The sequence below is a fragment of the Odontesthes bonariensis genome, chromosome 15 (genome assembly GCF_027942865.1).
Source record: "Odontesthes bonariensis isolate fOdoBon6 chromosome 15, fOdoBon6.hap1, whole genome shotgun sequence".
Taxonomy (NCBI): domain Eukaryota; kingdom Metazoa; phylum Chordata; class Actinopteri; order Atheriniformes; family Atherinopsidae; genus Odontesthes; species Odontesthes bonariensis.
The window spans coordinates 37,382,292-37,394,791 of NC_134520.1; the positions used below are offsets into that span (position 1 = coordinate 37,382,292).

The 12,500-nt window shown below is 49.7% G+C and overlaps 1 protein-coding gene across 5 annotated transcripts in view; it reads left to right on the forward strand.

Annotated features, from left to right (window-relative positions):
* Positions 1-12,500, forward strand: part of nfia (nuclear factor I/A) — a 201,987-nt gene that overhangs the window by 167,361 nt on the left and 22,126 nt on the right. The window lies entirely within an intron of this gene.

Below are 12,500 nucleotides of genomic sequence, written 5' to 3' on the forward strand. Positions count from 1 at the left end.
CCCTCCTCCATCTCTTCCTGTCCTTCTCCACCTGTTCCCCCCTCCTCCATCTCTTCCTGTCCTTCTCCACCTGTTCCCCCCTCCTCCATCTCTTCCTGTCCTTCTCCACCTGTTCCCTCCTCCTCCATCTCTTCCTGTCCTTCTCCACCTGTTCCCTCCTCCATCTCTTCCTGTCCTTCTCCACCTGTTCCCTCCTCCATCTCTTCCTGTCCTTCTCCACCTGTTCCCTCCTCCTCCATCTCTTCCTGTCCTTCTCCACCTGTTCCCTCCTCCTCCATCTCTTCCTGTGCTTCTCCACCTGTTCCCTCCTCCTCCATCTCTTCCTGTCCTTCTCTACCTGTTCCCTCCTCCTCCATCTCTTCCTGTCCTTCTCCACCTGTTCCCTCCTCCATCTCTTCCTGTGCTTCTCCACCTGTTCCCTCCTCCTCCATCTCTTCCTGTCCTTCTCTACCTGTTCCCTCCTCCTCCATCTCTTCCTGTCCTTCTCCACCTGTTCCCTCCTCCATCTCTTCCTGTGCTTCTCCACCTGTTCCCTCCTCCATCTCTTCCTGTCCTTCTCCACCTGTTCCCTCCTCCTCCATCTCTTCCTGTCCTTCTCCACCTGTTCCCTCCTCCATCTCTTCCTGTCCTTCTCTACCTGTTCCCTCCTCCTCCATCTCTTCCTGTCCTTCTCCACCTGTTCCCTCCTCCATCTCTTCCTGTGCTTCTCCACCTGTTCCCTCCTCCATCTCTTCCTGTCCTTCTCCACCTGTTCCCTCCTCCTCCATCTCTTCCTGTCCTTCTCCACCCGTTCCCTCCTCCTCCATCTCTTCCTGTCCTTCTCCACCTGTTCCCTCCTCCTCCATCTCTTCCTGTCCTTCTCCACCTGTTCCCTCCTCCATTTCTTCCTGTCCTTCTCCACCTGTTCCCTCCTCCATCTCTTCCTGTCCTTCTCCATCTGTTCCCTCCTCCTCCATCTCTTCCTGTCCTTCTCCACCTGTTCCCTCCTCCTCCATCTCTTCCTGTCCTTCTCCACCTGTTCCCTCCTCCTCCATCTCTTCCTGTCCTTCTCCACCTGTTCCCACCTCCTCCATCTCTTCCTGTCCTTCTCCACCTGTTCCCTCCTCCTCCATCTCTTCCTGTCCTTCTCCACCTGTTCCCTCCTCCGTCTCTTCCTGTCCTTCTCCACCTGTTCCCTCCTCCTCCATCTCTTCCTGTCCTTCTCCACCTGTTCCCTCCTCCATCTCTTCCTGTCCTTCTCCACCTGTTCCCTCCTCCTCCATCTCTTCCTGTGCTTCTCCACCTGTTCCCTCCTCCATCTCTTCCTGTCCTTCTCCACCTGTTCCCTCCTCCTCCATCTCTTCCTGTCCTTCTCCACCTGTTCCCTCCTCCATCTCTTCCTGTCCTTCTCCACCTGTTCCCTCCTCCTCCATCTCTTCCTGTCCTTCTCCACCTGTTCCCTCCTCCATCTCTTCCTGTCCTTCTCCACCTGTTCCCTCCTCCATCTCTTCCTGTCCTTCTCCACCTGTTCCCTCCTCCTCCATCTCTTCCTGTCCTTCTCCACCTGTTCCCTCCTCCTCCATCTCTTCCTGTCCTTCTCCACCTGTTCCCTCCTCCATCTCTTCCTGTCCTTCTCCACCTGTTCCCTCCTCCTCCATCTCTTCCTGTCCTTCTCCACCCGTTCCCTCCTCCTCCATCTCTTCCTGTCCTTCTCCACCTGTTCCCTCCTCCTCCATCTCTTCCTGTCCTTCTCCACCTGTTCCCTCCTCCATCTCTTCCTGTCCTTCTCCACCTGTTCCCTCCTCCGTCTCTTCCTGTCCTTCTCCACCTGTTCCCTCCTCCTCCATCTCTTCCTGTCCTTCTCCACCTGTTCCCTCCTCCTCCATCTCTTCCTGTCCTTCTCCACCTGTTCCCACCTCCTCCATCTCTTCCTGTCCTTCTCCACCTGTTCCCTCCTCCTCCATCTCTTCCTGTCCTTCTCCACCTGTTCCCTCCTCCATCTCTTCCTGTCCTTCTCCACCTGTTCCCTCCTCCTCCATCTCTTCCTGTCCTTCTCCACCTGTTCCCTCCTCCTCCATCTCTTCCTGTCCTTCTCCACCTGTTCCCTCCTCCTCCATCTCTTCCTGTCCTTCTCCACCTTTTCCCTCCTCCTCCATCTCTTCCTGTCCTTCTCCACCTGTTCCCTCCTCCGTCTCTTCCTGTCCTTCTCCACCTGTTCCCTCCTCCTCCATCTCTTCCTGTCCTTCTCCACCTGTTCCCTCCTCCTCCATCTCTTCCTGTCCCTCTCCACCTGTTCCCTCCTCCTCCATCTCTTCCTGTCCTTCTCCACCTGTTCCCTCCTCCATCTCTTCCTGTCCTTCTCCACCTGTTCCCTCCTCCTCCATCTCTTCCTGTCCTTCTCCACCTGTTCCCACCTCCTCCATCTCTTCCTGTCCTTCTCCACCTGTTCCCTCCTCCTCCATCTCTTCCTGTCCTTCTCCACCTGTTCCCTCCTCCTCCATCTCTTCCTGTCCTTCTCCACCTGTTCCCTCCTCCGTCTCTTCATGTCCTTCTCCACCTGTTCCCTCCTCCTCCATCTCTTCCTGTCCTTCTCCACCTGTTCCCTCCTCCATCTCTTCCTGTCCTTCTCCACCTGTTCCCTCCTCCGTCTCTTCCTGTCCTTCTCCACCTGTTCCCTCCTCCTCCATCTCTTCCTGTCCTTCTCCACCTGTTCCCTCCTCCTCCATCTCTTCCTGTCCTTCTCCACCTGTTCCCTCCTCCGTCTCTTCCTGTCCTTCTCCACCTGTTCCCTCCTCCTCCATCTCTTCCTGTCTTTCTCCACCTGTTCCCTCCTCCTCCATCTCTTCCTGTCCTTCTCCACCTGTTCCCTCCTCCATCTCTTCCTGTCCTTCTCCACCTGTTCCCTCCTCCTCCATCTCTTCTTGTCCTTCTCCACCTGTTCCCTCCTCCATCTCTTCCTGTCCTTCTCCACCTGTTCCCTCCTCCTCCATCTCTTCCTGTCCTTCTCCACCTGTTCCCACCTCCTCCATCTCTTCCTGTCCTTCTCCACCTGTTCCCTCCTCCTCCATCTCTTCCTGTCCTTCTCCACCTGTTCCCTCCTCCTCCATCTCTTCCTGTCCTTCTCCACCTGTTCCCTCCTCCGTCTCTCAGAGCTGTTTTCTCACACAGAAACACAGTATCTTCTTCTCTTTTTCTTTCTGTTTTCTCCTTTTTTCCTTTCTTTTTCTCTCTGTATCCTTTCTGTTTTCCTCTGTTTTCTCATATTTCCTCTCTTTTCCTCTCTGAGGATGGGAAAACAAAGAGAATGTGAAACTGATAGGAGGCAGCTGACCCAGTTGGCACAGAAAGATGGATAAAGCCTCGGGCTTCCTCCCTCCTTCACCTGGTGCTGAGCCAACAGCAGATGGGCGCCGCAGCCAGAGATGTTCGGCAGCTTTAATCAGAATCACGATGATAATAATCATAATAACAGAGTTAGAAGGAGCTCTAAGACAATAAAGATGCAGCTGGTTAGCTTTCAGAGCTCAGAACAAAGAAGAAGAAAACGCAGCCTGAGCTCATTTTACTGTCAGCCACAAGGGGGCGACACCTGTCACTTCAGCCTGATGTTTTCATCTGGAATCAGGTGTTTTCCTGTCTGAATCAGGTGTTTTCCTGTCTGAATCAGGTGTTTTCCTGTCTGAATCAGGTGTTTTCCTGCCTGAATCAGGTGTTTTCCAGCCTGAATCAGGTGTTTTCCTGCCTGAATCAGGTGTTTTCCTGTCTGAATCAGGTGTTTTCCTGCCTGAATCAGGTGTTTTCCAGCCTGAATCAGGTGTTTTCCTGCCTGAATCAGGTGTTTTCCTGTCTGAATCAGGTGTTTTCCTGCCTGATTCAGGTGTTTTCCTGTCTGAATCAGGTTTTTTCCAGCCTGAATCAGGTGTTTTCCTGCCTGAATCAGGTGTTTTCCAGCCTGAATCAGGTGTTTTCCTGCCTGAATCAGGTGTTTTCCTGCCTGAATCAGGTTTTTTCCTGTCTGAATCAGGTGTTTTCCTGCCTGAATCAGGTGTTTTCCTGTCTGAATCAGGTGTTTTCCTGCCTGAATCAGGTGTTTTCCTGCCTGATTCAGGTGTTTTCCTGCCTGAATCAGGTGTTTTCCTGCCTGAATCAGGTGTTTTCCTGCCTGAATCAGGTGTTTTCCAGCCTGAATCAGGTGTTTTCCTGCCTGAATCAGGTGTTTTCCTGTCTGAATCAGGTGTTTTCCTGCCTGAATCAGGTGTTTTCCTGCCTGAATCAGGTGTTTTCCTGCCTGAATCAGGTGTTTTCCTGTCTGAATCAGGTGTTTTCCAGCCTGATTCAGGTGTTTTCCTGTCTGAATCAGGTGTTTTCCTGCCTGATTCAGGTGTTTTCCTGTCTGAATCAGGTTTTTTCCAGCCTGAATCAGGTGTTTTCCTGCCTGAATCAGGTGTTTTCCTGTCTGAATCAGGTGTTTTCCAGCCTGATTCAGGTGTTTTCCTGTCTGAATCAGGTGTTTTCCTGCCTGATTCAGGTGTTTTCCTGTCTGAATCAGGTTTTTTCCAGCCTGAATCAGGTGTTTTCCTGCCTGAATCAGGTGTTTTCCAGCCTGAATCAGGTGTTTTCCTGCCTGATTCAGGTGTTTTCCTGTCTGAATCAGGTGTTTTCCTGCCTGAATCAGGTGTTTTCCTGCCTGAATCAGGTGTTTTCCTGCCTGAATCAGGTGTTTTCCTGTCTGAATCAGGTGTTTTCCTGCCTGAATCAGGTGTTTTCCTGCCTGAATCAGGTGTTTTCCTGCCTGAATCAGGTGTTTTCCAGCCTGAATCAGGTGTTTTCCTGCCTGAATCAGGTGTTTTCCTGTCTGAATCAGGTGTTTTCCTGCCTGAATCAGGTGTTTTCCTGCCTGAATCAGGTGTTTTCCTGTCTGAATCAGGTGTTTTCCTGCCTGATTCAGGTGTTTTCCTGTCTGAATCAGGTGTTTTCCAGCCTGATTCAGGTGTTTTCCTGTCTGAATCAGGTGTTTTCCTGTCTGAATCAGGTGTTTTCCTGCCTGAATCAGGTGTTTTCCTGCCTGATTTGGGCCTCTAAAGCTGCCTGAAGGCCGAATCTTCTGGTTTTAACCGGTGAAGTATCCAGCTGTGAGAGGCTCATCAGCTTCTTATTGTTCTGGAAGCTTCTAAAAGTTCAAGTGTTAAACTGTTAAACTGTTAAACATGTTAAAGTTAAAGTGTTAAACTGTTAAACATGTTAAAGTTAAAGTTAAACTGTTAAACATGTTAAAGTTAAACTGTTAAACTGTTAAACATGTTAAGCTAAAGCTAAACAGGTGAAACGGGATCACAACGCTCAGCTGATTTCATCTCTGGAGGGAAACTAATATTCAGGATGTTTCAATCTGAAACTTTCACCGGCTGTTTTATTTATATTTAAAAGTATTTTAAATATATTTAAAAGTCTGGATTTTGATTTATTTTGTCCCATTTTTCTGATTGTGCGTCTTTCAGTCTGATGTGAAACTCATCAGCTGTTACAGTCTGAGAGGGAAACATGCAGACTGAGGGGAGAGCTGGACCAGGCCAGTGTGTGTGTGTGCACGTGTGAGTGTGCACGTGTGAGTGTGCACGTGTGAGTGTGCACGTGAGCGTGCACTGTCTCTGCAGGGCACAGAGTGATAGATAGATGGAGCGAACTCACGGTGCTGAGCTCAGCAGAAAACTCCAGGTCCTGTCAGTCCTCCTCTTCTTCTTCTTCCTCCTCTGACTTTAAGCTGAAAAGTCTTCCAGATGTGTTGTTCACCACAGATGTGTTGTTCACCACAGATGTGTTGTTCACCACAGATGTGTTGTTCACCACAGATGTGTTTCACCCAGCAGGAAGCATCTGAAGTTCACATCTGGAACAGCAACACTTTAAATGATCCTAAAGTGTTTCTGTTGGTTTCCTCAGCTTTGCTGCATTAATCCTGTTTTTATGGCCTCAGAAACAACCATTTATCTCCTTTTGGTCCCTTTTACACATAAAAGAAAAGAAGAAGGAGAGACGTGAGGAGCAGGAAGCCGTGCAGGATCAGCCGCACCTGGAAGAACGTTTCTGTTGCTTTAAGCAGCCACAGCTGGAACAGCTGGATGAAGATGTTTGTTTTCACTGCACAGCTGATTCAGTCTGAAGATAAAATAAATGAACTGCCCACCTGTCCAGGTGCTCCCTGCCTACAGAAGACGGATGGATGGATAAAAATGCAGTTTTCTGTTAGAGAATAGGCGGATGGACTTTGAGATTGTTGTCATCTCCAGTTTGGCCACTAGGTGGCAGCAGCCGTCACACACAGCCACTGAAAGGACTTTATTCTGCGGTGTTTGGGCTCCATGTTGGATCATGAGCTGGCTGGTCATAGGCCAGTCATAGGCTGGTCATAGGCCGGTCATAGGCCGGTCATAGGCTGGTCATAGGCCGGTCATAGGCCGGTCATAGGCCGGTCATAGGCTGGTCATAGGCTGGTCATAGGCCGGTCATAGGCCGGTCATAGGCTGGTCATAGGCTGGTCATAGGCCGGTCATAGGCTGGTCATAGGCCGGTCATAGGCCGGTCATAGGCTGGTCATAGGCCGGTCATAGGCCGGTCATAGGCCGGTCATAGGCTGGTCATAGGCTAGTCGGAGGCTGGTCATAGGCCGGTCATAGGCTGGTCATAGGCTGGTCATAGGCTGGTCATAGGCTGGTCATAGGCTGGTCGGAGGCTGGTCATAGGCTGGTCATAGGCTGGTCATAGGCTGGTCATAGGCCGGTCATAGGCTGGTCGGAGGCCGGTCATAGGCTGGTCGGAGGCTGGTCATAGGCTGGTCATAGGCTGGTCATAGGCCGGTCATAGACCGGTCATAGGCTGGTCATAGGCTGGTCATAGGCCGGTCATAGGCTGGTCGGAGGCCGGTCATAGGCTGGTCGGAGGCTGGTCATAGGCTGGTCATAGGCTGGTCATAGGCCGGTCATAGGCTGGTCGGAGGCTGGTCATAGGCTGGTCATAGGCTGGTCATAGGCCGGTCATAGGCTGGTCGGAGGCTGGTCATAGGCTGGTCATAGGCTGGTCATAGGCTGGTCATAGGCTGGTCATAGGCCGGTCATAGGCTGGTCGGAGGCTGGTCATAGGCTGGTCATAGGCCGGTCATAGGCTGGTCATAGGCTGGTCGGAGGCTGGTCATAGGCTGGTCATAGGCTGGTCATAGGCTGGTCGGAGGCTGGTCATAGGCTGGTCATAGGCTGGTCATAGGCCGGTCATAGGCCGGTCATAGGCCGGTCATAGTCTGGTCGGAGGCCGGTCATAGGCCGGTCATAGGCCGGTCATAGGCCGGTCATAGGCCGGTCATAGGCCGGTCATAGGCCGGTCATAGGCCGGTCATAGACCGGTCATAGGCTGTTCATAGGCTGGTCGGAGGCTGGTCATAGGCCGGTCATAGGCCGGTCATAGGCCGGTCATAGGCTGGTCATAGGCTGGTCATAGGCTGGTCATAGGCCGGTCATAGGCCGGTCATAGGCTGGTCATAGGCTGTTCATAGGCTGGTCGGAGGCTGGTCATAGGCCGGTCATAGGCCGGTCATAGGCCGGTCATAGGCTGTTCATAGGCTGGTCATAGGCTGGTCGTCGGTCATCAGCTGGAGAACCTCATGAATGAGCTGAGCTGGAATAACTCTGTTCGACACCTTTCTTTCCTTTCTGAACACTTTGTTAAAAAGCCTTTGAATCATTTCACAGCTCCACATCAGTGGTTCATTACACCATAATTGGGGGTCCTAGCAGCGAAGCTGCAGGAACCCATTGAGTTAGTAGCTTTTCCTATTATTGGGGGTCCTAGCAGCGAAGCTGCAGGAACCCATTGAGTTAGTAGCTTTTCCTATTATTATTATTATTATTATTATTCCTCTACTTTCTGCTGCAATTGAAGTCTATGGCAGCCACATGAACGCAATGGTAAAAAGTTGTGAAATTTGGCACACTTAATCAGCCAAGTGCCAAAAGCAAACTCAAGAATTTTCATGGTCCAAGACCTTACTCCCTAGCGCCACCAACACGTCAAAGTTCAAAGTGCATTCAGCCTAATAACTTTTGAATACTTGGCCCAAATTTCAAAAACAAGACATCATTGGAATCCTTGGATCATGACGAGTCCAACGCACCCTATGACGTCAATTTGCGTATACTTAGATTTTCCGCCATTTTGAATTTTATCAAAAAGCTTAAAAAAGCATTTCAGGTCACAGAGATTGTCCAATTTTCACGAAACAAGGCACATAGACTCTTAAGACCAAGCCGCACAAAAGTTATCGTGTGGAATTTTTAATTAGGCTTCCATTTTTCCATAAAAGCCAATCAAACTCGAGGTTGACGCCCCCAAACCGGAAGTGAGGTCATATCTTGGCAACCATTTGATATCATGACGTCAAACTTATAACACAAACTCATTACTGCGAAGGTAAGAGGCCCAAGAAGTTTGGTGACGTTCGGCCTATAGGTGGCGCTATATGTAGCAAAAATGCATTTTTGCTCATATCTTTGGACCCCTTGGTCCATATTTCACAAATGAGGTACCAGTAGAATCCCTGGATAAGGACGAGGTCAACACACTTAATGACGTCATTTGCGCCATCTTGGATTGTCCGCCATTTTGAATTTAATCAAAAACCTTCAAAACGCATTTCAGGCCACTAAGATTGTCCAATCTCCACGAGACTTGGCACATAGAATCTTCAGACCAAGCCGCAAATAAGTTATTATGTGGATTTTTTTATTTAACTTCCGTGTAACCGCGGCAGCCAATCAAACTCCATGCCGACGCGCAAATGGCACATTTGGCCGTATCTCTGCGATGCATTGATGTATCGATGCCAAACTTGGTGCATGAACTCACGACGCCTTCCTGAGCAGCCCAAGCCTTGCCTATTGTGCCATTCTGCTAGGACCCCCACATCGCTGCTTGCAGCTATATTTATTAATCCGTTTCTGCTGCAATTGAAGTCTATGGCAGCCCCATGAACGCTATGGTAAAAAGTTGTGAAATTTGGCACACGTAATCAGCTAAGTGCCAAAGCCAATATCAAGAATTTTCATGCCCCAAGAGCTTACTCTCTAGCGCCACCAACACGCCAAAGTTCAAAGTGCATCTAAATGCATAACTTTGGACTACTTGGTCCAAATTTCACAAACAACACATCGTTGGAATCCTTGGATCATGACGAGTCCAACGCACCCTATGACGTCAATTTGCGTGTGCCTAGATTTTCCGCCATTTTGAATTTTATGAAAAAGCTTAAAAAAGCATTTCAGGTCACAGAGATTGTCCAATTTCCACGAAACTTGGCACAAAGACTCTTAAGACCAAGCCGCACAAAAGTTATCGTGTGGAATTTTTAATTAGGCTTCCAATTTTCCATAAAAGCCAATCAAACTCGAGGTTGACGCCGCCAAACCGGAAGTGAGGTCATATCTTGGCAACCATTTGATGTTATGACGTCAAACTTATAACACAGACTCAAGACTGCAAACGTAAGAGGCACAAGAAGTTTGGTGACGTTTGGCCTATAGGTGGCACTATATGTAGCAAAAATGCATTTTTGCTCATATCTTTGGACCCCTTGGTCCAAATTTCACAAATGAGGTACCGATGGAATCCCTGGATAAAGACGAGGTCAACGCACATCATGGCATCATCAGCGCCATCTTGGATTTTCCGCCATTTTGAATTTAATCGAAAACCTTCAAAAAGCATTTCAGGCCACTGAGATTGTCCAATCTCCACGGGACTTGGCACATACAATCTTCAGACCAAGCCGCACATAAGTTATCATGTGGATTTTTTTATTTCATTTCCGTTTAACCGTGGCAGCCAATCAAACTCTACGCCAACGCGAAAACGTGACATTTGGCCGCATCTCTGCGATGCATTGATGTATCGATGCCAAACTTGGCGCATGGACTCACGACGCCTTCCTGAGCAGCCCAAGCCTTGCCTATTGTGCCATTCTGCTAGGACCCCCACATCGCTGCTTGCAGCTATATTTATTATTATTATTACATCATATCTTCTTCTGTGGTTCACATCCTCAAAACTGAAATAAATTAGCTTCTAACTTACAGACAGATCCGGATGTGTTTGACCCAAACGTAGTTTGTTCTGTCAGAGCACCGGCTGTGACCTCCGGTTCCATCTGAGAAACATCAGCCTCAGGTTCTGGTTCTTCTGTTTCACCACAAAGTTTCCACATAAGAACCCGGGTGGAGAGATTCAGGTTCTGGTTCTGGTTCTGGTTCAGATTCAGATTCTGGTTCTGGTTCAGTTTCAGGTTCAGGTTCAGATTCAGATTCTGGTTCAGGTCCTGGTTCAGGTTCAGGTCCTGGTTCAGGTTCAGGTTCAGGTTCAGGTTCAGGTTCAGGTCCTGGTTCAGGTTCAGGTTCAGGTTCAGGTTCAGGTTAAGACTCTGGATTCTGGTTCAGGTTCAGGTCCTGGTTCAGGTTCAGGTTCAGGTTCAGGTTCAGGTTCAGGTTCAGGTCCTGGTTCAGGTTCAGGTTCAGGTTCAGGTTCAGGTTAAGACTCTGGATTCTGGTTCAGGTTCAGGTCCTGGTTCAGGTTCAGGTTCAGGTTCAGGTTCAGGTCCTGGTTCAGGTTCAGGTTCAGGTCCTGGTTCAGGTTCAGGTTCAGGTTCAGGTTCAGGTTCAGGTTAAGACTCTGGATTCTGGTTCAGGTTCAGGTTCAGGTTCAGGTCCAGGTCCTGGTTCAGGTTCAGGTTCAGGTTCAGGTTCAGGTTCAGGTTCTGGTTAAGACTCTGGATTCTGGTTCAGGTTCTGGTTCAGGTTCAGGTCCTGGTTCAGGTTCAGGTTCAGGTTCAGGTTCAGGTCCTGGTTCAGGTTCAGGTTCAGGTTCAGGTTCAGGTCCTGGTTCAGGTTCAGGTTCAGGTTCAGGTTCAGGTTCAGGTTCAGGTTAAGACTCTGGATTCTGGTTCAGGTTCAGGTCCTGGTTCAGGTTCAGGTTCAGGTTCAGGTTCAGGTCCTGGTTCAGGTTCAGGTTCAGGTTCAGGTTCAGGTTCAGGTTCAGGTTCAGGTTCAGGTTAAGACTCTGGATTCTGGTTCAGGTTCAGGTCCTGGTTCAGGTTCAGGTTCAGGTTCAGGTTCAGGTTCAGGTTCAGGTTCAGGTCCTGGTTCAGGTTCAGGTTCAGGTTCAGGTTCAGGTTAAGACTCTGGATTCTGGTTCAGGTTCAGGTTCAGGTTCAGGTCCTGGTTCAGGTTCAGGTTCAGGTTCAGGTTCTGGTTAAGACTCTGGATTCTGGTTCAGGTTCTGGTTCAGGTTCAGGTCCTGGTTCAGGTTCAGGTTCAGGTTCAGGTCCTGGTTCAGGTTCAGGTTCAGGTTCAGGTTCTGGTTAAGACTCTGGATTCTGGTTCAGGTTCAGGTCCTGGTTCAGGTTCAGGTTCAGGTTCAGGTTCAGGTTCAGGTTCAGGTTAAGACTCTGGATTCTGGTTCAGGTTCAGGTCCTGGTTCAGGTTCAGGTCCTGGTTCAGGTTCAGGTTCAGGTTCAGGTTAAGACTCTGGATTCTGGTTCAGGTTCAGGTCCTGGTTCAGGTTCAGGTTCAGGTTCAGGTTAAGACTCTGGATTCTGGTTCAGGTTCAGGTTCAGGTTCAGGTTCAGGTCCTGGTTCAGGTTCAGGTTCAGGTTCAGGTTCTGGTTAAGACTCTGGATTCTGGTTCAGGTTCTGGTTCAGGTTCAGGTCCTGGTTCAGGTTCAGGTTCAGGTTCAGGTTCAGGTTCAAGTTCAGGTCCTGGTTCAGGTTCAGGTTCAGGTTCAGGTTCTGGTTAAGACTCTGGATTCTGGTTCAGGTTCAGGTCCTGGTTCAGGTTCAGGTTCAGGTTCAGGTTCAGGTTCAGGTTAAGACTCTGGATTCTGGTTCAGGTTCAGGTCCTGGTTCAGGTTCAGGTCCTGGTTCAGGTTCAGGTTCAGGTTCTGGCTCAGATTCAGATTCTGGCTCAGGTCCTGGTTCAGGTTCAGGTCCTGGTTCAGGTTCAGGTTCAGGTCCTGGTTCAGGTTCAGGTTCAGGTTCAGGTTCAGGTTCTGGCTCAGATTCAGATTCTGGCTCAGATTCAGATTCTGGTTCAGGTCCTGGTTCAGGTTCAGGTCCTGGTTCAGGTTCAGGTTCAGGTTCAGGTTCTGGTTAAGACTCTGGATTCTGGTTCAGGTTCTGGTTCAGGTTCAGGTCCTGGTTCAGGTTCAGGTTCAGGTTAAGACTCTGGATTCTGGTTCAGGTTCTGGTTCAGGTTCAGGTCCTGGTTCAGGTTCAGGTTCAGGTTCAGGTCCTGGTTCAGGTTCAGGTCCTGGTTCAGGTTAAGACTCTGGATTCTGGGTCAGGTTCAGGTCCTGGTTCAGGTTCAGGTTCAGGTTCAGGTTCAGGTTCAGGTTCAGGTTCAGGTTCAGGTCCTGGTTCAGGTTCAGGTTCAGGTTCAGGTTCAGGTCCTGGTTCAGGTCCTGGTTCAGGTTCAGGTTCAGGTCCTGG